The following is a 27431-nucleotide window of genomic DNA, read 5'->3' on the forward strand; positions in this document are numbered from 1 at the left end:
GAGGTATCACCTTCCATGGCCACTCATGGAAGTGATAGTTATTTAAATTAAAGTAAAGCAAGGGCATATCTGTAGAGGAAGTGAGATTAAGCTAAGGCTTGAAAGATTTGTACTACTTTGATGGACAATTGGAAGATGAGCTGGACTTTCAAAGACAGAACATTTTTAAAGACACAGAATCAAAGAAGTCCCAGGTTTACTTGAAAATAGTGAACACAGTAGCACACAAAATAGTGGCACACAGTTGTTTAGGCTGAAGAAATATAGTAAAAAAAATCTGGAAAATATTTTACATCTCTTTTAAAGTATATTTTATTGATTATGCTATTACAGTTGTCCCTTTTTATTCCTCCCCTTTATCTCCCTCCTCCCCCAACCCTTTAGCATTCCCCACTCTGCTTAGTTCATGTTCATGGGTTGTACATATAAGTTCTTTGACTTCTTCATTTCCTATATTATGCTTAACCTCCCCCTGTCTATGCTGTACCTACCATTTATGCTTCTTATTCCCTGTACCTTTTCCCCACATTCTCCCCTTCTACCTCCCCACTGATAACCCTCCATATGATCTCCATTTCCGTGGTTCTGTTCCTGTTCTAGTTGCTTGCTCAGTTTTTGCTTTTGCTTTTTTTAGGTTCAGTTATTGATAGTTGTGAGTTTGTTGTCATTTTACTGTTCATAGTTTTTGATCTTCTTTTTTTTCATAGATAAGTCCCTTTAACATTTCATATAAAAAGGGCTGGGTGATGATCAACTCCTTTAACCTGACCTTATCTGAGAAGCACTTTATCTGCCCTTCTATTCTAAATGATAGTTTTGCTGGATAGAGTCCAGCCTATCTTGGTTGGAGGTCCTTGGCTTTTATGACTTTGAGTACTTCTTTCCAGCCCCTTCTTGCCTGTAAGGTTTCTTTTGAGAAATCAGCTGATACCCTTAGGGGATCTTCCTTGTAGGTGACTGTCTCCTTTTCTCTTGCTGCTTTTATGATTCTCTCCTTATCTTTAATCTTGGGTAATGTAATTATGATGTGCCATGATGTGCCTTGGTGTGTGGTTCCTTGGATCAACTTCTTTGGGACCCTCTGAGCTTCATGAACTTCCTAGAAGTCTGTTTCCTTTGCCAGATTGAGGAAGTTTTTCTTCATTATGTTTTCAAATAAGTCTTCAATTTCTTACTCTTCCTGTTCTCCTTCTGGAACCCCTATGATTCAGATGTTGAAAAGTTTGAGGTTTTCCCAGAGGTTCTTAAGCCTCTTCTCATTTTTTAAATTCTTGTTTCTTCATTCTATTCTGGTTGAATGTTTCTTTCTTCCTTCTGCCCCAAACCATTGATTTGAGTCCCGGTTTCTTCCTGTCACTGTTGATTGTATATTTTTCTTTTCTTTTTTTAAATTAAATTTATTTATTTTTTTGAATTGATTATGCTGTTACAGTTGTTCTACTCCCCCCTCCATTCCCCTCCACCCTGCCCCCCCAACCCCACCATTACCCCCCTTTAGTTTATGTCCATGTGTCTCAAGTCCTTTAGGTTCTATATTTCCCAAACTATTCTCGCCCCCCCCCATCTATTTTCTATCTACTGTCTATGCTACCTGTTTTCTGTACCTTCTCCCCCCATCTCCTCCTCCCATTCCCCTGTTGCTAACCCTCCTTGAGATCTTCATTTCTATGTTTCCACTCCTGCTCTAGCTGTCCTTTTAGTTTGCTTTCGTTTTAGGTGTGGTTGTTAATAACTGTGAGCTTATTGTTCTTTCACTGTTCATGTTTCTTTAACTTCTTTTTCTTAGATAAGTCCCTTTAACATTTCATATAATAAGGGCTTGGTGATGATGAACTCCTTGAATTTGGTCTTATCTGAGAAGCACCTTATCTGTCCTTCCGTTCTAAATGAGAGTTTTGCTGGGTAGAGCAATCTTGGTTGTAGGTCTTTAGATTTCATGACTTGGAATATTTCTTTCCAGCCCCTTCTTGCCTGTAAGGTCTCTTTTGAGAAATCTGCTGACAGCCTGATGGGGACTCCTTTGTAGGTGATTGTCCCCTTAGCTCTTGCTGCTTCCAGGATTCTTTCCTTCATTTTAATTTTGGCTAATGTAATTATGATATGCCTTGGTGTGTTTCTTCTTCAGTCCAACTTTTTTGGTACTCTCTGGGCTTCTTGGATTTCTTGGAAGTCTATTTCCTTTGCCAGATTGGGGAAATTTTCTTTTATTATTTGTTCAAATAGTTTTTCCACTGGTGGTTGTGTCTTTCCCCCTTCTGGTACCCCTATAATTCGGATATTGGAGCGTTTAAAGATGTCCTGGAGGTTCCTAAGACTCTCCTCATTTCTTTGAATTCTTGCTCCTTGACTCTTTTCTGTTTGTCCATTATTTGCTTTCTTCTGGTCCACTGCATTGATTTGAGTCCCAGTTTCCTTTTCATCTCTATGGGATTCCTGTGGAATTCCATTCATTTCCCTTAATTTAGCCTCCATATGTTTCTCTAATTTGTGGCTGTAATCCACCAGATCTGTGAGGAAGGTGATGACCAGTGTTTTAAACTGTGCGTCTGAGAGTTTTGCTATTTCTTCGTCATTTAGATTTATCTCTGGGGCTTTGAGTTCTGCCTGCGACATTTTTGGTCTGTTCTGGCCCTTTAAGTGGGAGAAGCGGTGCCTTGGACTCCCAGGTCGCTGGGTTGTGACGCTGTATGTGGGGGCGTGGTCAGAGCGTGAAATGGCGCGCCGCCGCAGCTGCCGCCGCCGCCGAGCCGGTCCAACCGCTCACTCCCTCACTCGCGCGCAACCAGGCAACCACAGTCAACTCGTTGCCACCGCCTCCCCACTGTGTCGCTCCCCCGGTGGGCTGCTCGGTGGCTCACTAGGTCCAATCCTGGGTTTGGAACCCGCGCGACGGGATTCGCGCGTCTGGATTCCGCGCCCGGTCCGACCGAGCCCTCCTTTGTAAGTCCTCACCCGACGCCGGTTTCGCCCCTTACCGGTCAGGCTGAAGAATTTGTTGTTAGCGGACTTCCGAAAAGTTCAGTTTTCCGTGTTCTGGTTGTGTTTTGTGATGCTAATATTTAGTTGTCCCTAAACTTGGTTGTGTGAGGAGGCAGGCACATCCAGCTAAACCTCCATCTTGGCGGAAGTCAGCTATATTTTTCTTTATTTCACTTTGCATAGCCTTTATTTTTTTCTTCTAATTTTCGACCATATTCAACCATTTCTGTGAGCATCCTGATTACCAGTGTTTTGAACTTTGTATCTGATAGGTTAGCTATCTCTTAATGGCTTGGTTGAATATTTTCTGGAGCTTTGATCTGTTCTTTCATTTGGGCCATATTTTTTGTCCTAGCGCGCCTGTTATACAGTAAGAGGCGGAGCCTTAAGTATTCACCAGGGCGGGGCAAACCCTGTTTCTGCCTTGTGGTGCTGTATGTGGGGGAGGCGTCTGAGAGGGAACAACACTGCTTGCTCAGCTTTCAGCTAGCTTTCAGTCACTTCTTCTGCTACCCACAGGAAATTGGACTCTTCTGATGCTGATTCCTGGTTCAATGGGTTTGTGTACCTTTTAGGACTGTGTGAGTCTCTCTAACAAATTGTCCTGTGAAGTTGAGAGTTCTCCTGCCACCTCAACTCCCATAAATTTTTTTCGGTTAGAGGTTTTGAGGCTTTATTTCCCTCTGCTGGGACCCTGGGTTGCACAGTCTGTCTCACTCCCCAGTTGTTCCTCCCAGTCCACCAGCCGCCACCTTGCTTGGTCTGCTAGCAATTGCCTTGCCCTCCCCAGTCCTCCAGCTGCTGCCTTGCAGCAAGTCCCCTCTACCCTGGCTGCCCATTCTCTGCCCTTCCTACCAGTCTAGATGAATGCTTCTTCTTTAACTCCTTAGTTGTCGGACTTCCATACAGTTCGCTTTTTTGGCAGTTCTGTTTTTTTGTTTTTAAATTGGTTGTTGTTATTCTTTTGGTTGTATGAGGAGGCAAAGTGTATCTACCCATACCTCTATCTTGGCCCATGACAATCTTCTTAAAGTAAAAAAATTGTGCTAGTCTTTGTACAACATGAACATGGTATCACTACATGAGAAATACTTTGGAATGATGGAAGCAGCAGGAATCTGATATTCTTTTAGTCCATGAAAAATCTGAACTCACTTTTTTTTAAATTAAGGTAATTGGTATATGACGTTGTATTAGTTTCATGTCTAATCGCCATCTGTCACCATACAATTGATCCCTTTCACTCATTTTGCATAGCCTCCAATCTGTTCTCCATATCTGAGTTTTGTTCTGATTTGTTTTTTCTTCCTTGTTTATTTATTTCATTTAGAGTCTACAAATATGTGAAATCATACAGTATTTGCTTTTTTCTCTCTGACTTATTTAATTTAGCATAATACCCTTAAGGCCTAGTCATGTTTTTGCAAATGGCAAGATTTCTTAATTGTTGTGGTTGAGTAGTATTCTATATCATATATATCACATTTTCTTTATCCATTAATCCACCGGTAAACACTTATATTGTGTTCATATCTTGACTACTATAAATAATGCTGGGATGAACACAGGGGTACATATATCTTTTTGAATTAGTGTTTTCATTTTCTTTGGATAAATACCCAGAGTAGAATATCTGAATAATATGGTATTTCTATATTTTATTTTTTTCAACCTCCATACTGTTTTCCATAGTGGCTGCACTAATTTACATTCCCACCAACAAGGGTTCCCTTTTTTCCACCCTTGCCAGCATTTCCTATTTCTTGCTTTCTTAATAGCCATTCTAATATGATGATATTTCATTGTGGTTTTCACATGCACTTCCCTGATGATTAATGATGTTGAACATTATTCCATATACCTGTTTATTCAGATCTTCTGACAACTGTTTAAATCAGATGGTTTGGTTTTACGTTACTGAACTATATAGGCTCTTCATATATTTTGGGTATTAACCCCTTATTGAATATATGGTTTACAAATATTTTCTCACATTTGGTAGGTTTCTTTTCATTTGTTGATGGTTTGCTTTACTATGCAGTCTTTTAGTTTGATATAGTCCTACTTGTCTATTTTTGCTTTTGTTACCTTTGTCTTTGGTGTCAAATCCAAAAAGTCACCATGAAGAGTAATATCAAGGAACCTGCTCCTAATGTTTTTTTCTAGGAGTTTTATGGTTTTAAGTCTTTGTGTGTATGTGTGTAGAATTCATGAATACTATTTTATTGGCTTTTCCCTTTTATGACACAAGACATAATAAAATAAAAAGTTCCTTCAAAGTAAATGTTTCCTTTTTTGCTGAATTTATGGAGGTGACAATGGATAATAAAATTATCAACAAAATGGAAAGACAACGCACTGAATCAACAAACGAGGATGTGAAGAAGCAGAGCCTTCATGCTCTGTTGGTGGGAATGAAGACTGGTGCAGCCACAGTGGAAAACAGTATGGAGGTACCCAAAAAATTATAAATGTAACTGCCTTATGACCCAGCAACTCCACTTCTGGGAATTATCTAAAGAAACCTGAAACGCTAATTCAAAAGAATACATGCACTTCTGTGTTCACTGCAGCATTATTTACTATAGCCAACCTATGGAGGCAGCCCAGGTGCCCATCAGTAGATAAACAAGCTGCGCCACGACTGGTGGAAGATGACGGCCTGTAGATGGAAGCTAAGTCCACTTGCTCTTGCCCCCAACTTGGGATTTTCAGCTGATCTTCCCACAAGAAACCTGAACAATCAATGGAATCTTAGCTGATACGAAGTTTTGAAGTCAAGGAGTACAGAAGTAGCTTCATACCATCTGGTAAGGGGTTTTATAAGTTGAAGGGGAAATACCCTGTGTGTGGTGCCTGCATCAGCAGAGAGACCAGGGAGAAATCACAGCATTGTAGCTCCCTCCCCTACCAGGGAAGGGGGCCCTAGTCCTGTACATGGACTGACCCAACCCTAATTGGAAATGACTTGGGAGGATATGTGAAGTCTGTGAGATCCAGGATAGGCACACATAGTGAGCAGCACACCTATAGTTGCAGTGCCAACTGGAACAGTGCCAATAGGGACTCTATCTCCTAAAACGATCAGGGGGCCACACATGGGTCAGTTGGAGGCATCAGTAGGCTGCAGCCAGCCGTGACCAAGAGAGACTTTTTGCTTTGAAGGGAGGTGGTGGTGAGGCAGTGACTCAGTGCTGCAGTGTAAGTGCCACATAGAGATATTTGAAAAGGACAGCTGACCCTGGCTGGTGTAGCTCAGTGGATTGAGCACAGGCCTGTGAAGCAAAGGGTCGCTGGTTCGGTTCCCAGTCAGGGTACATGCCTGGGTTGCAGGCCAGGTCTCCAGCAGGGGACAAATAAGAGGCAACCATACACTGATGTTTCTCTTCTACTCTTTCTCCTTCCCTTCCTTTCTCTCTATAAATAAATATTAAAAATATATTTTAAAAATAGAAAAGAAAAGGACAGCTGAAGTATGCTGAACAGGGACCCTGCGTGAAGCTGCTCTGCCAGCACAGACCAGATTGAAAGCACAGTTTATTCCCACTGAACCCATCTGGGCAGGGAGTTCGGAAAGGGGCACAACAAAAGGATTGCTGGGACCCTACCCGGTGTGGCTACCAAGCCGAGAGCTACACAGAACAGACAGGAGAGTTAGGAACTGAGTCTCCTGCAAGGGCAGTGGGCTGGGAGTTAGATGGGCAAGAGTTGAACCCCTGAGGTTCTTTGCGGACAGGCAGACCTCCCTCCCTCAGCAGTGTAAAAGCCTCTGGGAAGGGAAAGAGTGCCCAGCACGTGCTCCTGCAGGATTGCAAGCACTACATCCAATGGGGAAGTTCTGCAGGACAGTCAAGCCAGGCTCAAGAATCCCTGCTAGGCACATTCCTGCAGGGGAAAGAAAGGGAAATGCTAAGGGAGGCCTTTGAACTTTTTTCAGCTGCAGCCAGACACGCTGGTTCCTCAGGACCTATTTCACTGAAACCAGCTGGGCTGAGAGTGCAGAAATTGGCACAGCAAGAGGAATTCAGGGTCCTGTCCAGCCTCGGCTCTTACACTGAGCTGCCATCAGCACCAAGTAGGAAAGAGCAGACCCTCTACACACACTGACCCCTAACATGAAAAGGACAGCTAATTCATCAGAAACTATACATTATTGGAAATAATCTGGCTCACACCAAGACGTGTAGCACAAGGGTAGGGGAACACACCCACCATCTTCACTGAAGACTGAATAGAGCCTCCCAGGGGAGATCCAGGCATCCCACCCTCCCAATTGCACCAGAAGCCCCCTCTAGAGGCAGATGGAGGTGGTACCTGTGGTGCTGCTGGACATTAGATGACCCTCCCCTGGGCCTCGCAATGATAAAAAGCTAACAGGGTAGAGTAGCACGGACTAGCCTGGATGCAGCCAAGCCTGAAGGAGACACCCACAAACTGTGGGCTGCTTGGAGCCTCAAACAGGCTGTGCAGAGCTAGACAGGGACACCACCTGACATTACCAGAGCTCAACTCAGAATGAGAAGACAACAGGCAAACACCAAACTCTACTGAGATGAATCCTACCTAATTCTTTTTCAGTACTTATGATATTTTTTCTCTTGCATCACTTTTTAACATTTTTCTTTTTCTTCAATTTTATCCTATTATTTTACTTTTTTAGATTTTATTTTTATTTAAAATCTCCTGTTTTACTTTTCCCTTGCTTTTACTCCATTTTGCCTTCTTCCTTCTCTTTCTTATTCTCATGTTAAATTTTATTTTTCTCCCTTTCTACACCTTGTTTCTGTTCCTTATCCTTCTTATTTCTCCAACCTCTACCCTCTCAAAATCATTTTTGTCTTTTAGTCATCACACATTCTTTTTCACTTTCTTATAATACTTATTCTCTTTTTACTGTTATTAACCTTTGCTCATTTGTTGTTGATAATGTGGTTGTTGTATTTCCTCAATTTTATTCCTATCTGTTCACTATTTTTTACTTTCAAATCTCATAATATACTCTTCCCCTTACTCCATTTTGCCTTCCTCCTGCTCTTTCTTCTTTTTAAAAAATTATTTTATTTATTTATTTTTAGAGAGAGGGGATGGGAAGGAGAAAGTGGGAGAAAAACATCAATGTGTGGTTGCCTCTCATGTGTCCCCTACTGGGGACCTGGCCTGCAACCCAGGCATGTGCCCTGACTGGGAACTGAACCGGCAACCCTTTGCTTCATAGGCCTATGCTCAATCCACTGAACTATGCCAGCCAGGGCTTTCTTCTTTTTCTTGTTTGAAATTTTATTTTTTCCCTTTCTTAGCACAGTATCTATTACTTACTGTTACTATGTCTCTTCCCTCTATCCTCTCGAAAATCATTCTTCCTTCCTGTAGACACCACATATTCTTTTTTCTCCTTCCTGTAGTATTCTCATTCTCTTTGCACCCTCATTAATCTTCCCTCTTCATTGTTGATATTGCTGGTGCTGTTGTTTCTCCTTCAATTCTGTTCCTTTATTCACTACTTTTTAAAATTCAAACATAAATTATAATCTTCCCTTTTCTTACTCCATTTTGTACTCTTCCTTACCATTTTTATTTACATTCTGTTTTCTCCCTTTCATCACCTTGTTTCTAATCCCTGTGCTTATTAGCTCTCCTCCTTCTACCCTCTCAAAATCATTTACTTTCCTTTATTCGTCTCATATTCTTTTTTCCTTTACTAAACATTTTTATTCACTTTCCACCTTTATTAATCTTTTGCTCATTCGCTATTGATATTGCTGTTCTGATGGGGGTGTTTTTTGCTGGTACGGGTTTTGTTTTCTCAGTCATTCTGTCGTGTTCTGCCAGCACCTATATAACTACACACAAGATGTGGTGGGCGCCATGAGTGTCAGTCAGCCAGCCAGAGGAGAGAACCCATCAACAAACAAGCCAACAACAATCAAAACTCAATTACAACAAGACAGCCACATAAACTGCAGAAAGGGCATCCCTAGAGCACCCAGCTCAGGAGATCAAGAAGACTGTACCACTGAGTCCCACAGGAGTCCAACCACAGAAGGCCACCCCACGAAGACAGGGAGTCAAAGAAGATCAATCTAATATGCAGAAACAAACAAAAGGAGTCAGCTAAAATAGACAAAGAAATCACCACCAATTTTTTTTAAAAAAGAGGAATCAACATAAAAAAAAAAAAGAGCCTAACTATAAAAAAGAGGAGTGTTGGTGAGATATGAGGGAATTAAAAGTTTACATACACTGCCCTGGCTGGTGTAGCTCAGTGGATTGAGCATGGGCCTATGAACCAAAAGATCATGGTTCAATTCCCAGTCAGGGCACATGCCTGGGTTACAGGCCAGTTCCCAGCAGGGGCCAGTTCCCAGCAGGGGATGCACGAAAAGCAACCATACATCGATATTTGTCTCCCTCTCTCCTTCCCTTCCCCTCTAAAGATAAATAAATAAAAAATTTTTTTAAAGTTCACATGCACTTGTACTTGAAAAATAACTAAATAAAATTTTTTAAAAAGAGGGGGAGGAAATGGGAGGGAGGTGGGGAGCACAGGGCAGGGTGGCTGGGATGGGAGAAATAGACAAAAAACTGTACTTGAAAAATAACTAAATAAAATTTAAAAATATAAAAAATTCACATAAACTGATGGTGAAAAAATAAAATGATATAACCACTTTGGAGAAAAGTTCTTTCCTCCTAAAGGTAAACATACACTTGCCATCTGATGCAGCCATTCCACTACTGACATTTTACCCAAGAGAAGAAACAAAGCTTATGTCCAAATAATTTTAAATGTTCATGGCAGTTTTATTTGTAATCGCCAAAAACTAAAAACAACCCAAAGATCCACGAACAGATAAGTGGATAAACAAATAACAGTATATCTATACACTTTATATTACTCAGAAGGAAAAAAGGGAGCAGATTAATACATGATACAACATGAATCTCAAAATAAATGTGTTGACTGAAATAAGCCAAACAAAATATATAGTATATGATTCCAATCTATATAAAACTCTAGAAACTGCTGTCTAAATCCACAGTGATAAAAAGTAGGTAAGTGGTAGTGGGAGGGAGGGAGGGTTTAGGGAAGGATGGGACTGAAGAATTACGAAGGAGCAACAGGAAATACTTAGGGGTGAGAAATACAATCATTATTCCACTGTGGTAGTTTCATTTTATATATATATACTTTTCAAATGTGTAGTTTATTATATGTAAATTGTATCTCAATAAACCTATTGAAATTTTAAAAATTGAAGAAAACAGAAGAATAACCTTTGTTACATTGATTAGGCAATGATCTCTGAGATATATGATACAAAAATAACCCAGGTAATATAAAAATTCATAAAATTGCACTTTATTAAAATTAAAAATATCTGCCCTGGCTGGTATAGCTCAGTGGATTGAGCGCAGGTCTGCGAACCAGAGGATCGCAGTTCAATTTCCAGTCAGGGCACATGCCTGGGTTGCAAGCCAGTTCCCCGCAGGCCACTTCCCAGCAGGGGATGCACTAGAGGCAACCATACATTGATGTTTCTCTCCCTCTCTCCTTCCCCTCTAAACATAAATAAATAAATAAATATTTTTAAAAATTTAAAAATATCTGTTCTTTGAAAGATACTTATAAAAGAATAAAAACACAAGACACAGATTGAGAAAAAATATTTACAAATGATATACCTAATGAAGGCTTTGTATCTAGAAAAATTATTTACAATCTCCATAATCAATAAGAAAAAATACAATTTAAAAAATGGGCTAAGGCTCTAAACACATACTTTACCAAATAACATACACGGATGGCAAAGTAGCACATAAAAAAACTGTTCAATATTATGTTGTTAAGGAAGTGAAAATTAGAATACAATGGGATGCCACTACCCACCAATGCAACAGTTAAAATTGAAAAAACTGACCCTACCAAGAGTTGGTCAAGGTGTGGCAGCACGGGGACTGGGAGACTCTGATATGCTACTACTGCACACACAGACAGTGATACAATGTTTCTTAACAAACACTTCAAAATATTTCTTTAAAAAGTTAGATAGCCCTAGCTGGTATGGCTCAGTGGATTAAGTGCCAGCCTGCGAATCAAAGGGTCACCTGTTTGATTCCCAGTCAGGGCACACCCTGGGTTGTGGGCCAGGTCCCCAGTAACGGGTGCACGAGAGGCAACCACACACTGATGTTTCTCTCCCTCTCTTTCTCCTCCCTTCCCCTTTCTAAAAGTAAATAAATCAAATCTTTAAAAATAAAATAAAAAAAAATTAAGTAAACATTGGGAGTTTATCCAAAGAAACCCAAAACACTAATTCAAAAGAATATATGCACCCCTATATTCATAGTAGTGCTATTTACAATAACCAAGATTAACAGCCAAGTGCCCATCAGTAAATGAGTGGATAAAAAAGCTGTGGTACATTTACACAATGGAATACTACTTGGCCACAAAAAAGAAGGAAATCTTACCTTTTGCAACAGAAAGATGGACCTGAAGAGTATTATGCTAAGTGAAATAACAGTATGATTTCACTTGTATGTGGAATATAATCACTTAAACTAACAAAACAGAAAGAGACTCATAGCTCAGAGAGGAGGGGTTGGGGACTGGGTGAAAATGGTGAAGAAATTAAGCAAAACAAACCCAATCCCTATCTATAAGGAAAATGGGGGTGGGGAGAGGCGGAGAGGATAAATGGGTAATAAATGGTGATGGAAAGAGATATGACTTGGGGTGGTGAACACACAATACAATATAGAGATGATGTGTTATGGAATTGTACACCTGAAACCTATATGATTTTATTAACCAATGTAACCCCAATAACTTCAATAAAAAACAAAAAAAGTTCAGTAAATATATGTACATTGTTAAATATACCCAGTCATTCAACTCTAAAAATTTATCCAAGAGAATGAAAACATGTCCACACAAAAACATAAAACAAATGTTCACTGCAACTTTATTTATAATAGTCAAAAACTGGAAATAACCAAATGTTCAACAAGTGAATTAATCAAATAATTGTGGGATATGCATGCATTAGAATACTGTATGGCAAAAAAAGGCAAGTTACTAATACATGCAACAACAAAGATGGAACTCAAAATAAATACGTTGAGTGAAAGAATCCAGATAAAAAAGCATACCGACTCCATTTTTACAAAGTTCAAGAAAAATATAAACTAATTTTGTAGTTTTATTGAGCTGCTATGACAAATCACCACAAATTTGGTGGCTTAAAATAACAGAAATTTATTCTGTCACAGTTCTGAAGGCCAGAGTTCAAAATCAAGGTGTTGGATCCTTAGGTAGGGTCTGAAGAAGAACCTATTCTATGTCTCTTGCCAGCAATGCTTCACAATATTTGGCTGACAGAAGCATCACTCCAATTTCTACCTCCATTGCATCACCTCCTCTCCGTCTTCTCTCTTTCTCTTATAATTCCACTTGTCATTGGATTGAGGGCCCACTCTAGTGCAAAATAAGCTCATCTCCAGATTCTTGATTAAGTCTTCCAAATAAAGTCAAATTCACAGGTTCCAAGTGAACTATTTTTGGGGAGGCTACCATTCAACCCACTAAAAATACATAGTGATTGTCTGGGGATGGGGAGAGATGAGGAGAAAGGGTTATGAAAGGGCATGAAAAAAATTTGAAGCAATGGATATGTCCATTATCCTGATTGTGGTGGTGGCTTCATGGGTATGTTAAAAGTTACTAACGTATACCCTTTGCAACAATAACATCATCACTTCACATCTGAGTCTCAAAATAGAACCATCAAATAATGTTGACCAAAATAAGCGTTGACAAATTCCAAGGAACATAAAGGGAAAGGGTTTTGAAAAGACATGGAATTGAGAAAGAACACAACTGATAAATCCAATCCAATAAATGACAGAGACTGAGGAGGGAGTCCCACTACCTACAAGGAGAGAACAGTAAAAACGTACAAAGCTTGAAATTAGTACTCTGAACAATACCTGCTACAAAGAACTCAAGAAATACTTTTAAAAGTTAAATATACATATGTACAGAAGAGTCTATGTATCAATAAATTATGAATATATGAAAAGGTAAATGAATGAATGAAGCATTCATTCAGTAACCACAAGGTACTATTAGCCACAGGCCACCTGAACCAAAAGTAAGGAGCACAGAACATCAAAGAAGTTTGTAAAAGCACATGGTAATAGAGATGTGCCAACACAACACACCAGATTTCTCACAGTAACACCAGTATAAGTATGATCAAAAAGTCAATGTTCCCAACTTCTTTCTCACTTGTCCAGAACAAAATTTTAAACTGTAGTGACCAGACTGGGAAAAGTTAAAAGAAGCTAAAAAGAAGTAGTAAAAGTTAAAAGAAGTAGTAAAAGAGGAACGCTCAAGGGCCGGTCCCTTCCAAGACTCTTAATATAATACCTACAATTTGGTGATGCATTGGAAAATCTGCTGAAACACTAAAGTTCTTGCCATATTGTTTAGAAACCACTAAATTAGACACATATGCAAAATGCATTTATTCCACAGAAAGTTTAAAGTTAAAAACCTAAGAAAGCAAACGGCTACAGATTTATCTACAAATAAACTTTATTATATGTGAAATTATATATCACATGCTAAAAGACTACAAATAATCCTGGAAAAATACCCAGCATACTCGTTAATGAGCAACACCCATTTGTTCTAGTGTACCAAGTTTAACTCACATGACTAGGAGCCTGGTTTGGCAGTATCAATGCATAAGACAAATAATTCATAAAAGTCTGACAATAATATTTTTAGTTCACATGCTTCTTGGATTGAGCTCATAAATGCTTCTACTTTATGCTACTCTAGGGACTCCATTCAGATGCAAATACGTTTGTAAGCCATCATGAGGCTGAGGGAGGGACTCAGTACATACACCACTGTGTTCTGAGAATCCAAACTTACACATCCCATTTGGGCAGACATTTAGAACACAACAATTACAAAAATGTTGTTACTTCTAAACAGAGTCAATAAAGTATGACAGAATAATTGAGAGTACACAATACTACGTAAGAGAATGGGGACCAAAGAGGGGACAAGAGGGGCACAAATGGGGCACAAGAGGGGACCAAAAACAAAAAAAAAAACCACAAAAAAACCCTGGAATCTTCTGGAGGGTGTGCTCCTTGTAGTACAGTCTTTCTTGCTAAGTGACCGTTCTAGAAATCCATCTTGTATCAGTATACCAGCTGGCATTGTGGGAGGCTGTGTTGAACTTCAGGGAATTTTTTTTTGCAGACTCCTTCAACTTGTTTGCCCATTTCATGATGGGTGATTTACAAGAGCACCTGCCCACACCACATTTAAGTGTTCAGCAGTTTCTGGCCAAAAAAACGGCATGACCCCTGTGCCCCACCCTCCCTATTCATCCGATCTCACCCCAAGTGACTTTTTTTGCCCCCCTCAATGAAAAAAGTCCTCACAGGAAAACATTTTGCTGATGTAAAGAAGTGAAACAAAAAACAACAGAAGCACTAAAAGGTATCAAAATCAACAAGGTAAAAAAACTGTTTTGAGCAGTGGAAAAAAGTCTCAATAGGTGCATTACATCAAATGAGGAGTACTTTGAAGGTGACCAAAGTTAAACATGTAAGAATAAATATATAGATTTTAATAAATAAATTCCAGGTTTTTTGAGGTCCTCTCTCACATTTCTACTAATGGTCAGGATCACCCATGATCATGACCTTTTAAGTCTAATAATTTAATTGATTTCTCATAAAACTTTCATAAAACAATGTCTGAGAACGATTACATAAAACATCTTGAGAGATGTAAGCAGTGTTTACAAGTAACTTGATTATATTATGAGGCACAAACCTTTTTTTTATTTTTAATGAGGGATAAATATATCTAAAATTAGAACTTAACACAAACATCTGAATCAATTGTTTCCCCAACTACTTGCAAACAAAATATTTCAAATTCCACACAAGATTCTGCAAACCCGTGAGTACAAACTCCAATCTTGACACTGAATTTGGATCATCTCCATGGAGGAAATCCACGAACCAGATGTGAATTTATTCTTCCAGATGTATTTTACATGTTTGAAGAAAAATAAAACATTTCTTCACTGCCTTTATTTGAGGCCACTAAGAAAGCCACAAAGACACAAACAGCAAAAGGGAAAAACCTACAAATGAGTCTTTCACTACTCTAAAGCAGTCATGTACTGAACTGCGACTAAATTAATCAAACTACATGTACAGTTGCCACATTATCAAGTAAAATTAAAGTAATTGGTAATTCAGAATCAATTTAACATTTATAATACGCCAATTTTCTCAGTGTTCAATTGTTCTAAATAATTTATTTTTACATTATGTGGAAATTAAACAGAAAAATAAAAATACACATACAGTCTTAACTAAAATGTCATGAGCTCAATATGAGATAAATTTCTACACAGAATAAAATGAATCACAAAAAAATTTTATAAAATTAGTAATACACCTGAATCTAACTGCATGGTCCCAGAGGTTGAAATCACATTCTAATAATACCAGTGACACAAGTTCAATAATGAAAAAATGTAATATTACAAAAAATAACCTCCATCATATTAATATCTTGACTAACTATAAACAATCTCTGATACATACCCTTCCTTTGCCCTCCACCAGAAATCCTTTAATACTTAACAGCTCCTATTTAAATATTTTTTAAAATTCTAACCAGAAAAATGAGTGCTCTTATCGAAACACTTAATTTTATCCAGGAAATGAATGTGTACACACATTAACTAGTTATGATAGTTGTTAAATGGGTGTAACCTTAATACTTATAGAACACTGCTTCTATAAGTAAAAATATAGCAACTAATCATGCATACATGCAAATTACAGAAGTGTAAATATATACACACAAGCACAATAAAATTTAATTTTTATACACCTTATTTATAGATTCTTCCAATTTTATTCTTTTTTTTAATATATGATCTTTACTACATTTTTTCCATCACCATTCAGTCTCCTTACACCTCCCTCCCCCCAGCAATCACAACACTGTCGTCCATGGCCATGAGTCCTTTTCCTTTTTGTTCAATCCCTGCACCCCTTAACTCCCCCACCACTACCTGTCATCTGTTTGATAAAAGTGTTAAAATTAAGATATCCTGTTATAAAATAAATATTTTAAATGTAGTATCAACACATTTTAATTTAACAGAAATAAAATTTTAGATGACTTCACAGAAAGACTTTATGGTTATTTCAAGAATTTAAATTCTAAAATAACCGATAAAACCTTTCCAGATAGGAAATTTATAAATAATTACTACTAAATTTAAGGGGTAGAATGGTTTCCTATATGCATCAAAAGTAAGTGTGAAGTATTAAACAAGATTATATGCTATGGGCGTCAGTAAAACTGTGCAAAAACTCAAATCACAGAAAGAGTGTTTGTTTTCCAGTACAATAAAGTATGAGAAATGGATAATTTTATACCTGCACATTTATTTAATGCATAGTTTTGGTTGTGTGCCAATAAGAATTCCTCTCTGGAAATAACTGGTTAGATTTTAAATACAAATAAATTTAAGAAGAAAATTTTAACTTAAGTGCTCTGTTACAGATGTTTTCTTTTCACTATTAAAGAATCTATCAAGCACAATAGCAACTGATTTGTTTGAGGAGAAACCACTTATAAGTTTTATTTAAACTTCACATTTGAATTTGAACATAAAAGTTAGTAAGTTGGACCCTCTCCTTCTGTCTTTCATTTTCTTAACATTTATTTTTTCCTTACATATCTGTGTTTTCTGGGTGATGCACTCAAATTACTCTTCTAATTAATTTTCTCTTTAAATGATTACACAATACTAAAGTATGAAATATGTTATGGCATATAGAAAAAAAAACAAAACTTTGCTGAATAAAAGTCACTGCCATTTTAATTTCAATTACTGTATTTTTTTTCATTTCTAGGCATTTGGTCTCTTTCAAATGTTCCTGTTCTTCTTTTCATGTTGCAGAAGTTATCTATTATTTATTGTTCCTGTTCCTTATTTTAACCTCTAATCATTTCAAAACACATTTCTTTTATAGCTGCTTTAAGGGTTTTCTATTATCTCAAGTTCTTGTTATATTTACAGTCATATACTGCATAACAATTTTCTGGTCAACAATAGACTGCACATGTGACAGCTGTCCTGGAAGATTATCACAGAGCTGAACAATTCCTATCAGCTAGTGACGTTGTAGCCATCACGTCACAGAGCAACAGAGGTTTGTGGTGGTGCTGATGTGGGTAAACATACCATGCTGCCAGTCATATGAAAGTACAGCACATACAATTATGTACTGTACATACACTTGATAATGACAATAAACGGCTGTTCCTGGCTTATATATTTACTATTCTATAGTTTTATTGTTATTTTAGAGTGTACCATTCCTACTTATTAAAGTGAAGTTTGCCATAAAACAGTACACTCTGTTACACTGGCAGCAGTCTCATACATCTTGAGTCTCCTGATTGCATCATTTTCTCTTATGCTTGATTTAACCTCGAGTTGCTTTATAATTTGGTGCAGCCTAAGTGTACAGTGTTTATAAAGTCTACAGTGGTGCATAGTAATGTCCTAGGCTTTCACATTCCCTCACTGCTGCTCACCCACTGACTCACCAGAACAACTTCCAGTTCTGTAAGCTCCATTGTTGGCAAGTGCCATTATACAGGTATAACAGTTTTTATCCTTTATGCCATATTTTTACTATAACTTTTCTTTGTTTACAAATGTCTAGATACACAAATACTTACCATTATGTTACAGCTGCCTATAGTATTCAGTACAATAAAATGCTGTGCAGGTTTATAGCCGAGGAGCAACAGGCTCTCCCATCTAGGTTTGTGTCAGTGCATGCCATGATCTTCACGTTAAGGACAAAAATGCCTAACAACACATTTCTCAGATGGCACCCACATCGTTAAGCAGTGCATAACTGTATTCTCTTTCTTGTTATGTCTACTCATTCTCTACATGGCACTGCCTTGGTCCGGTGGCTCCAATGGCTGGAGCATCCTCCTATACACCAAAAAGTTGTGAATTCAGGCCCAATTGGGGCAAGCACAAGAGGCAACCAATCGATGTTTCTCTCTCCCAAATCAATACACATATCCTCAGGTGAGGATTAAAAAATGATAAAGGAAGGGAGGGAGGGAGGGGACAGAAGGAGAAAGGAGGGGTACATTTGTTCATGTGCTTTTGCTAGGCCCCCAAGTAATTTCACTACTTTCTGACACAAAGACTGGAAAGTTCATTTGTACACTTGAGTAAGTATAAACAATTTACATATACATAACTTTTTGTTTTCTGTTATTCTTTAATTATGATATGGATGACTTCATCATTGTTACAAAAATTCCTGGCTTCAGTAAGCACATAAATATGACATTATTTCACATGTTTTTCACTGAAAGAATAATACATTCAAATTATACCAGATATGTATATTACTAGTCCAAGTACCAGGAGTTCTAATCTTTCTACAAAAACTTTTTGTTAAAAAAATGATTTTTAGAGAGAGAAAAAACAATGACCTGCTATTCTACCCATTCATGCACTCATTGGTTGATTCTTGTGTGCACCCTGACGGGGCACTGACTGCAACCCTGGCACATCAGGACGATGCTCCGACCACCTGATCTATTACTGTACCTGGCCAGGGCCTATAAATCACCTTTTTAATAAAGAACTATATATTGCTGTGCATTTTTAGAAGTAACAGTAATAATAATAATAAATTCATCTGGGTAGTATATTAAGAGTTTACATAATCCTTTAAGTAAATTTAAAACACAGTGTCTTTCACTTGTTCCCATAACCATCCTGAGAAGAAGACAGGGCAGGACTCTACCCCTATCTTAGAGATAAAGATCTGAGGTCCAAAGCTGCTGGCTTGTGCGCACACACATAAGTGCACCACACTCCTACTCTTCATCAGTAGTACACATATCTGAGTTTCTATTATTTGTAGCTATTCTTTTTTTGTTTCCTGATAACTCTCGATATGAAATCCTGCAGCTCTCCTCACCTATTTTATTGATTTGATTATTAGTAGTAATACTAACTGAGGCTCCAAATCTACTAGACACATAATACTGGTATAGGCATTATGAAAACACCATATAATTTCAATTCTAAGACACCTCTTTCACACTTCAGTATTTCTCCAATCAGGATGGGCCTTCTGATTAATGTCACCAAAAAGTTACTGGTGATTGTGCATAAAGTTATGACACCACCACAAGCACAACTGTGCACATAAAATATCTGTTCCTCTGAATACTACTTTGGTTAAGGTATCTGCATTTGTAGCACCAAATGTGATTAAAGTTGAATCTGAATTTAAATCTCTAGATGTCTATTTTTTTAAGATTATACTATGATAATGCTCTAAAAGGGAAACCAAGAATATACATTTAAAACTGGTTTTCACATACTAAGTAAGATAATTAAAATAAAGTTGACTGTCATATAGCAGGTTAAGATAATTAAATACAATGGAAAATGAAATCTTTAAGAATTGATTGCTGAATTCCAATTCCAGGACAGAATTCACGCATCAGGGGAAATTCAGATACTCCCCTCTAAAAATAACTCCACGAAGCACTAACAGACATTTTCTAAACCCTGCTTCTGTCATGGAGCTCTCCTGCTCTTGAATCGGTAATAGCTTCCTATTGCCTCCACGTCAAAGACTCACTTCTATGCAACTTTCATGGCCATCCATCATCTGGCTCCATAAATTTACACAATTTTAATAAGCATTTTCCCAACTTCTACCTCCCTCAGCCTCTGCTTCAGCCAATCAGTTTCTTTACAGAAGTCCCTATCTTTCTTACAACCCTGCCTTGATCTGTTCACTTTACCCATCCTCTGCTTCCTGGAGAACAAACCCTGCCACCTTTCCATCATAATTCAAAGTCTTAATCTACCTAATTTTGAGCTCCTGTTGTAGCTAAAGACACTATTATATGAGTTACTAATGGCACTTATCTATTTATTTGCTTCCTAACTATTCCCTTTTTTCCCCCAATTTAGATCTTAAGAGCCTTGGAAATACGGAAAACATTATCCACCCTTTTTTGTCTCCAAAGAAAGAGGGGACTTAAAAGATAGGAAACCAGATCTCAGAGAAATTAAATGAAGTGCTAGATCAAAGAGCTAAATAGTTCAATCTAGTCAAAACCCCAGCTGAGTGGTCTTTCCCTTCAACATAGTACTGATATACGAGGCAAGGAACAAAACAAAAGATATGTATCAACCCAGGTCCTATTTTGCTTTTTAGCTTAATATTTTTTAAAAATCACAATCAGGGTCTATCATATGTGAGCCTACTAAAATTTGTGTTTCCCAATTTAACTAGAAGTTTATAAATTTTGAAGTAAAGTTCTAATACAAATTAGGTGTGATTATTGGGAGGGGAGCAGCGAGACAACATCAGTTATGGACTTGCTCAGAGACACCAAGTTGGGTTTAAACTTGCTAAAGCAGCCATAAGAGTCTCTCTTGGGTGCTATTTACAGGTTATTTTTTTCTGATCACAATCATGCAATATGATTCCATTTGGGATTTCAAGTAAAGTTGGAATGCTGTATTCCCTAAAGAATGAACAGTGTTTAGTTTAAGGGAGGGAAAAAAAGGAATGTGATACTTCTGGTCAAAAGTTCTCTTTCTGGAATTCATGATAAATGAAAAGAATTTTGGCAGTTCCTATGTCATTATGTGTCTTACAAGCAACGTGCAATTCTTCATGTCACTACAACTTGGTTTATTCACTGAAACAACTGATCTTATTACAAAACAAGTTAAAGAAACAAACAAAGCCTCCTTCAGTTCCTGCCTTGTTTCATTATTAGCATTCACCTTTCCTTTCACCTCACCCACAATCCCAGATATTCAATGCCAAATGTTGATCTCACTGAAGGGCAGGACATTAGATAATTCAAACATCAGTGAAATTGAATTCAGCTCTCCTTAGTCACTGACTGATGACTCTATTCCTATTTGTACATTTTTTAAGTAATACTATGTCCTTCCCGGAAGTTCTTTTTGCATTCCAGATTACAGCAGGGACTAAAGTACAACAAAGGAAAAACGCAAAAACTCAAGTGCCAAGACAAATTTGAAGCATACACACACGCAGGTAAGTCTGATTCAAATTCCTGTTCAGTAAGATATTAATCCTTATGAAAATTTTAAAAAAGTGTTACTTAATTTAGCCTAAAGAAACTTAATTCTGCCTTCATATCAAATTTTAAATGTGATCTGAATGTGTATTTAGATTCTAACATATGAAAAGAGACTTCAACAAAGCATTTTACAACTCTGTAATAAATAAGATGGATTGTACCACACATCCTGTTTTTCTAACGTCATGTGATAATCGGATATAAGAAATATTTCCATAAGTCTTTAAATCTCCCATTATAAAACAGAAACTAAATATACCTATCTGCCCCCGTCCCATATCAGAGATATCACTGAAGTAATTAAAATTCATTTCTAAAATTTACCTTAGAGGAATTTCAAAACATAACTTTATAAGAACAATAGAAATCACAACTATTTTATCAGTTGTACACTTTATTTAAACTGATCGGAGCTCATTTAAAAAATGCCTACTGTCTTTACTTCTACGGCTGCTCGCCTACCTGCTGGAGCACCCCCAGCCCTAAAAAAGCATCTTCCTCTGTTAGAGTCACATCTGCAGGAAAAGCTCTACTAAAAAAAGAACAATCTGCTGTTCCAAGTTAATATCCTGCCAGTGGATATTTGGTAATGCTCGGGTCCAAAAAATGTATTTAAAGACAAAGTATGATATTCTCATATGTTTAAGGTACAAATTCCAGTATCGGAAAATTAAAATGGTAGTTGTATTATTCATATATTTTACTGAACAAACCTGACACCTTTGTGTGAGTGTCTGATTTGTATACTATTTTTCTAAAACCCTATAATAACAAAATTGCCCAGTACTTCCTGTTCCCCTTGCCTTCTGCATTAAACATATTTACCCTTTATAATTTTCTGTGTAAATACTAGTATCAACAACCAACAAGAGACAGATTTCATTTTGAAAAATCCAGGAAGTGAGAATTTGGACATATGTACAGATAAAAATGTTGGAGGTATATCACAACAAACACAATTATAGTTTAACTGCGCTTAATCTTTCAAATAAAGCAAAAGTTTAGGAATAAATGTTATTTAATTGTATGTATGCCACTTCAAAGTTAAAGGTAGATTTAAAAATTCTTAACTAAGTGATATGCTATTACCTTGTAGGCACTGGTCAAACCATTCATAATATGATACATTGGTTTTTACAAATTTCAATTTACTGTTATAAGGCATGCTGATTTCAACTGATAGCTAAATTAATAACTAATTGCTTAGTAAATAAGAATTTAACAGTACAGAAATAAAAAATAAAAATTATTTAATTTCCTGAAATGAAATTATTGCAGAAATAACCACATCACATCAAGATTATATAACATTTAACTGGTAGCTTGCTTTACAATTACTTATGTTTTTGTGTTTATTTTAGTGATTCTCAAACATGAGCATGCTATGGAATCACATGGGAGACTTTTAACATTTTTCAATGCCAGGACCTCACCCCACACCATATAAATCAGAATATCTTGGCAGCTAGGCCTCAGTATCGGTATTTTTTATTTTTAATTGTGGTAAAAACATATAACATAAAATTTACCATCTTAACTATTTTTCTCTTTCAGCTTTTAAGATTCTCTCCTTGTTTTGAAGCTTTGCCATTTTTTATTAAATCATTTTTTATTGTTATTCTATTACAGTTGTCCCATTTTTTCCCCTTTGCCCTCTTCCACCCATCCCACCCCCTGCTATCACAGTGAATTCCCACACTGTTGTCCATGTCTGTGGGTCATTCATACTTCTCTGTCCAATCCCATCCATTTCTCTCCTCAACAATCCCCTTTCCCCCCTCTCCTCTGGTCACTTTCAGTCTGTTCCATGTTTCCATGCCTGTAGTTCTATTTTGTTCATTGGTTTATTTTTTTCATTCATTAGATTCCTCTTATAGGTGAGATCATATGGTATTTGTCTTTCACCACTTGGCTTATTTTACTTAGCATATTATTTTCCAGTTCCATCCATGCTGTTGCAAAAGGTACGCATTCCTTCTTCCTTTCTGCTGCATACTATTCCACTGTGTAAATGTACAGTTTTTTGATCCACTCATTCACTGATGGGCACTTAGGTTGTTTCCAGCACTTGGGTATTGTAAATAGGGCCACTATGAACACAGGGGTGCACAAATTCTTTTGAATTGGTAATTCGGTATTCTTAGGGTATACCCCCAGCAGTGGAATCACTGGGTCAAAAGGCATTAGTTCCATTTTTAGTTTTTTTGAGGAAATTCCATACTGTTTTCCACAGTGGCTACACCACAGTGCAGCACAGTGGTTTTCCACAGTCAGCATTCCCACCAACAGTGTACTAAGGTTCCCTTTTCTCTGTATCCAGGCTAGGACTTGTTGTTTGTTGATTTATTAATGATGGCCATTCCAACTGGTATGAGATGGTATCTCACTGTGGTTTTAATTAGCATCTCTCTGATAGCTAGTAATGTTGAGCATCTTTTTATGTATCTATGGGCCATCTGAATATCCTCCTCGAAGAACTGTCTATTCAGCTGTTTTGCTCATTTTTTAATTGGACTGTTTGTTTTCCTGTTGCTGAGTTGTATGAGTTATGTGTGGTTGCCTCTCACACGTCCCCTACTGGGGACCCAGCCTACAACCCAGGCACATGCCCTGATTGGGAATTGAACCAGCAACCCTTTGGTTCACAGGCTGGCACTCTATCTACTGAGCCACACCAGCCAGAGCTATGTACCTGTTCTTATGCCAGCACCAGACTGTTTTGATTATAGTAACCTTGTAGTGTAGTTTGATATCGGGCATTGTGATACCTCCTACTTTATTCTTCTTTCTTAAGATTGCTGTGGCTATTATGTGTCTTTTCTGGTTCCATACAAATAGTTGAAATACTTATTTTAGACAACATGATAGTGTACACAGAAAACCCTACCATTTCCACAAAAAAACTACTCAACCTAATGAGTGGATTTGGCAAAATAGTGGGATCAAAGTCAATATTTAGAAATTGATGTCATTTTTACAAAGTAACTAGGAAATATTAGAAAGAGCAACTGGGGGGGAATCCCATTTACTATAGCAACAAGAAAATAAAGTACCTAGGAATAAATTTAACCAAAGAGGAAAACACATGTACTCAGAAAACTACAGAACACTGAAGAAAGAAATCTAGAAAGATACAAATATATGGAAGTATATATCATGTTCATGGATTGGAAGAATTAACATCATTAAAGTGTCCGCATTACCCAAAGCAATCTATAGCTTCAATGCGATTCCTAGTAAAATACCAATGGAATATTTCACAGATATAGAAGTTTTGCCATTTTAGTTATGATGTGTCTTGGTGTGGGCCTCTTTGAGTCCATCTTATTTTGGACTCTCTGTGCTTCCTGCATTTGTATGTCTATTTCCTTTACCAGGTCAGGGAAGTTTTTGGTCATTATGCCTTCGAATAGTTTTCAATCCCTTGCTCACTCTCTTCTTCCTCTGGTATTCCCATGATGCAGTTGTTATGCTTCATGCTGTCCCAAAGGTTTCTCAAGCTCTCCTCATTTTTTAAAATTCTTTTTTTCTTTTTGCTGGTCTGCCTGGGTATTTTTTATTCTACCTTGTCTTCCAAATCAATCATTTAATCTTTTGCTTCATCTAACCTACTATTTATGCCTTCCAGTTTATTATTTACTTTAGATACTGCTTTATTTCTGACTGATCCTTTTTTATGGTTTCTATGTCTTTTGTCATGCTGTTGAGTATTCTTATAATCATTACTCTAAACTCTGTACCTGATAAATTGTTTACTTCCATTTAATTTATATCTGCTTCTGGAGAATTCTCTCGTTCTGTCATTTGGGGCCTATTCCTTCTTATTCCTATTTTGGCTGCCTCTTTGTGTTTCTATGCATTTAAGTAGATTTGCCCTGGGCAACCTGTTTGTACCTATCACTGATCCACATCTTGTGGCTCCCTCTGCTGGGCCTGATTGTCTGTGAAAAGAAACTGAGCACCAAGGCTGGCTTTTACCAGCTCTAATCCAGGGAAGGGCCAACTGAAGCCTCAGAGCTCCCGGAGACTAGCCTTGGCTTGCAGGCTTTCTGTTAAGCTTAATCACTTGAATAGCCTCCAGCTATACTCCTCAGCAGACTAGCTTAAACTCCATAGGGTGAGAGGAGAGGGATTCCTATGGGTGAGGCTGATCCTTCCCTCCTGTCTGATGTCACATGGAGGGGAGTTCTCTGCTTCAGAAAGACATCCTCTTCGGTATGGGGGTGACTCAGCCCAAGGATCCTGGCAGCTGACCATTCAGCTCTCTCCCCAGAGGCACCAAACCCAGACTTTCCCCACAGGACTCTAGTCTACTTTGCCCTCCCTCTAACAATGCCCAGGGTAAGTGGTTGCTAACAAATTTTCATGTGTTGACCCTTTAAGAAGCTCTCTGCTTCTCTAGCCATCTTACCCTGGCAGACAGAAACGCCACTGGTTCTTCACAGCCAGATTTTATTTGGGTTCCTTTCCCAGTTCTGGTGCTCTGGGCTGAGGAGCCCAGCTTGGGATTTAGACCCCATACTTCTCAGAGAGAAACCGCCCCAGCTGATATCCCTTTCATATTTCAGCTGCCATCCATGGGAGACCAGCCAGCCCTCTTGTGTCTCCATACTTCTTACCAGTCTTGTGGTGGTGGTGTTGTTTCTTCTGTAAGTCCTTGGTTGTAAGGCATCTCTCCAGCTAGTGTTCAGTTTGTTATTCAGGATGATTTTCCTATCATTTAGTTGTAATTCCAGTTTGGTCCTAGGAGGTAGTTAGTGCAACTTACATCTACTCTGCAACTGCCTTCTTACCTATTTTTAAGTGTACGGTTCAATTATGCTGACTGTGTTCACACTGTTGTGCAACTAGATCATTAAAACTGAAACTCTATACCCCCTTAATATCTCCCCCAGCCCCTGGCAAACATTATTCTACTTTCTGTTTCTAAGAGCGTGTGACTACTTTAGATACCTCATATAAGTGGAATCATAAGTGAGCCTCAAGGTTCATCCACGTTGTTTCATGCAATGCTATTTCCTTCTTTTTTGAAGCCAATGTACCCGTGACATTTTCTTTATCCATTCATCAGTGGACACTTGGGTTACTGCCACATTTTAGCTATTGTGAATACTGCTGCTATGAGATGGTTGCACTAATATCTTTTTGAGACTCTGTTTTCAGTTATTTTGAGTATATACACAGAAGTGAAACTATAGAATCATATAGCAATTCTATTTTTATTTATTTATTTATTGTGTGAAACTGCCATACTGTTTTCCACAGAAGCGACACCATCTTACATTCCCACCAACAATGCACAAGGTTCCAAAATTCTCCATATCCTTGCTAACGCTTTTCATTTTCTGACATTTTTTCACAGTAGTCACCCTAATGGGTGGGAGGGAGTATCTCACTGTGGTTTGGGTTTGCATATCTCAGTTAGTGATGACCTAATGGAATAACCTTTGGAATCAGTGATATGGAATTGACATTCTGAAGAGAAAACAATCATGTACTTAGATAATAGCAAAGATATTCAGGTAAGACTGGTTTGCTTCCTCCACCCAACTCCGACTACTTATTTCCCTGAACCTCCCCATCTCTCTTTTTTACACAGAGTATTCTCTCTTTCAATCCAATTCCGTTAAGAAAGAATTTAATAAATTTGGGAATATTTCTGATTTCTCACTGGGTATTTACACACAAAGCCTTAACATTATTTAGATGAGGAAAGATTTTTTTTCCCAAATGGTAAGAAGGAGAAGCTTAAAAGACAGAGGTACTCAGGGCTCATCATCTTAAAAGCCAATTTTAAAAATAATTAACTAGTATTTGGTTACCTATTTTACCTAAAAGTGACCATTTTTTAAAAGCCAACATTAATTTAAGAATGTACTTTAGTAAGCAAAATTACTTGGAGACCTGTGCAATAAAGTATATATTTCTTAGTTATTTTAGAGTGTGGAGTTAAACTTAAAGCAAGTCCTGAAAATCTAATTAATATTTTAATCATGATGATTTTCCAACATCTCATTTGCTCAACACCCTCAATTATACAGAATACAGCCAAGATTCTAAAAACAGGCCAAACAAGCAAATAGTTTAGTAAAATTAGGTATCAACACCCTTTGCTAAAAGAAATTTGATTTTCCTTATAGGAGAATCCTTTGCCTCTCACTGAGGTATTGGATGCTATCAGTTTACACACAATTTTAGCGCTTTTAAT

At 37.7% G+C, this 27431-nt stretch overlaps 2 protein-coding genes across 3 annotated transcripts in view; one reads left to right on the forward strand and one right to left on the reverse strand.

Annotated features, from left to right (window-relative positions):
• Window positions 1-27431, reverse strand: part of SBF2 (SET binding factor 2) — a 392309-nt gene that overhangs the window by 263170 nt on the left and 101708 nt on the right. The gene's annotated exons all lie outside the window — the stretch shown is intronic.
• The window catches only part of AMPD3 (adenosine monophosphate deaminase 3), a 319382-nt gene continuing 294715 nt past the window's right edge, over window positions 2765-27431 (forward strand). Inside the window, exon 1 of the mRNA XM_053673002.1 lies at window positions 2765-2940. The gene's annotated coding sequence lies outside the window, so the exon portion shown is untranslated. The remainder of the gene's footprint in view (window positions 2941-27431) is intronic.

The sequence above is a fragment of the Artibeus jamaicensis genome, unplaced genomic scaffold (assembly GCF_021234435.1).
Source record: "Artibeus jamaicensis isolate MK-2021 breed Jamaican fruit bat unplaced genomic scaffold, CSHL_Jam_final contig_797, whole genome shotgun sequence".
Taxonomy (NCBI): Eukaryota; Metazoa; Chordata; class Mammalia; order Chiroptera; family Phyllostomidae; genus Artibeus; species Artibeus jamaicensis.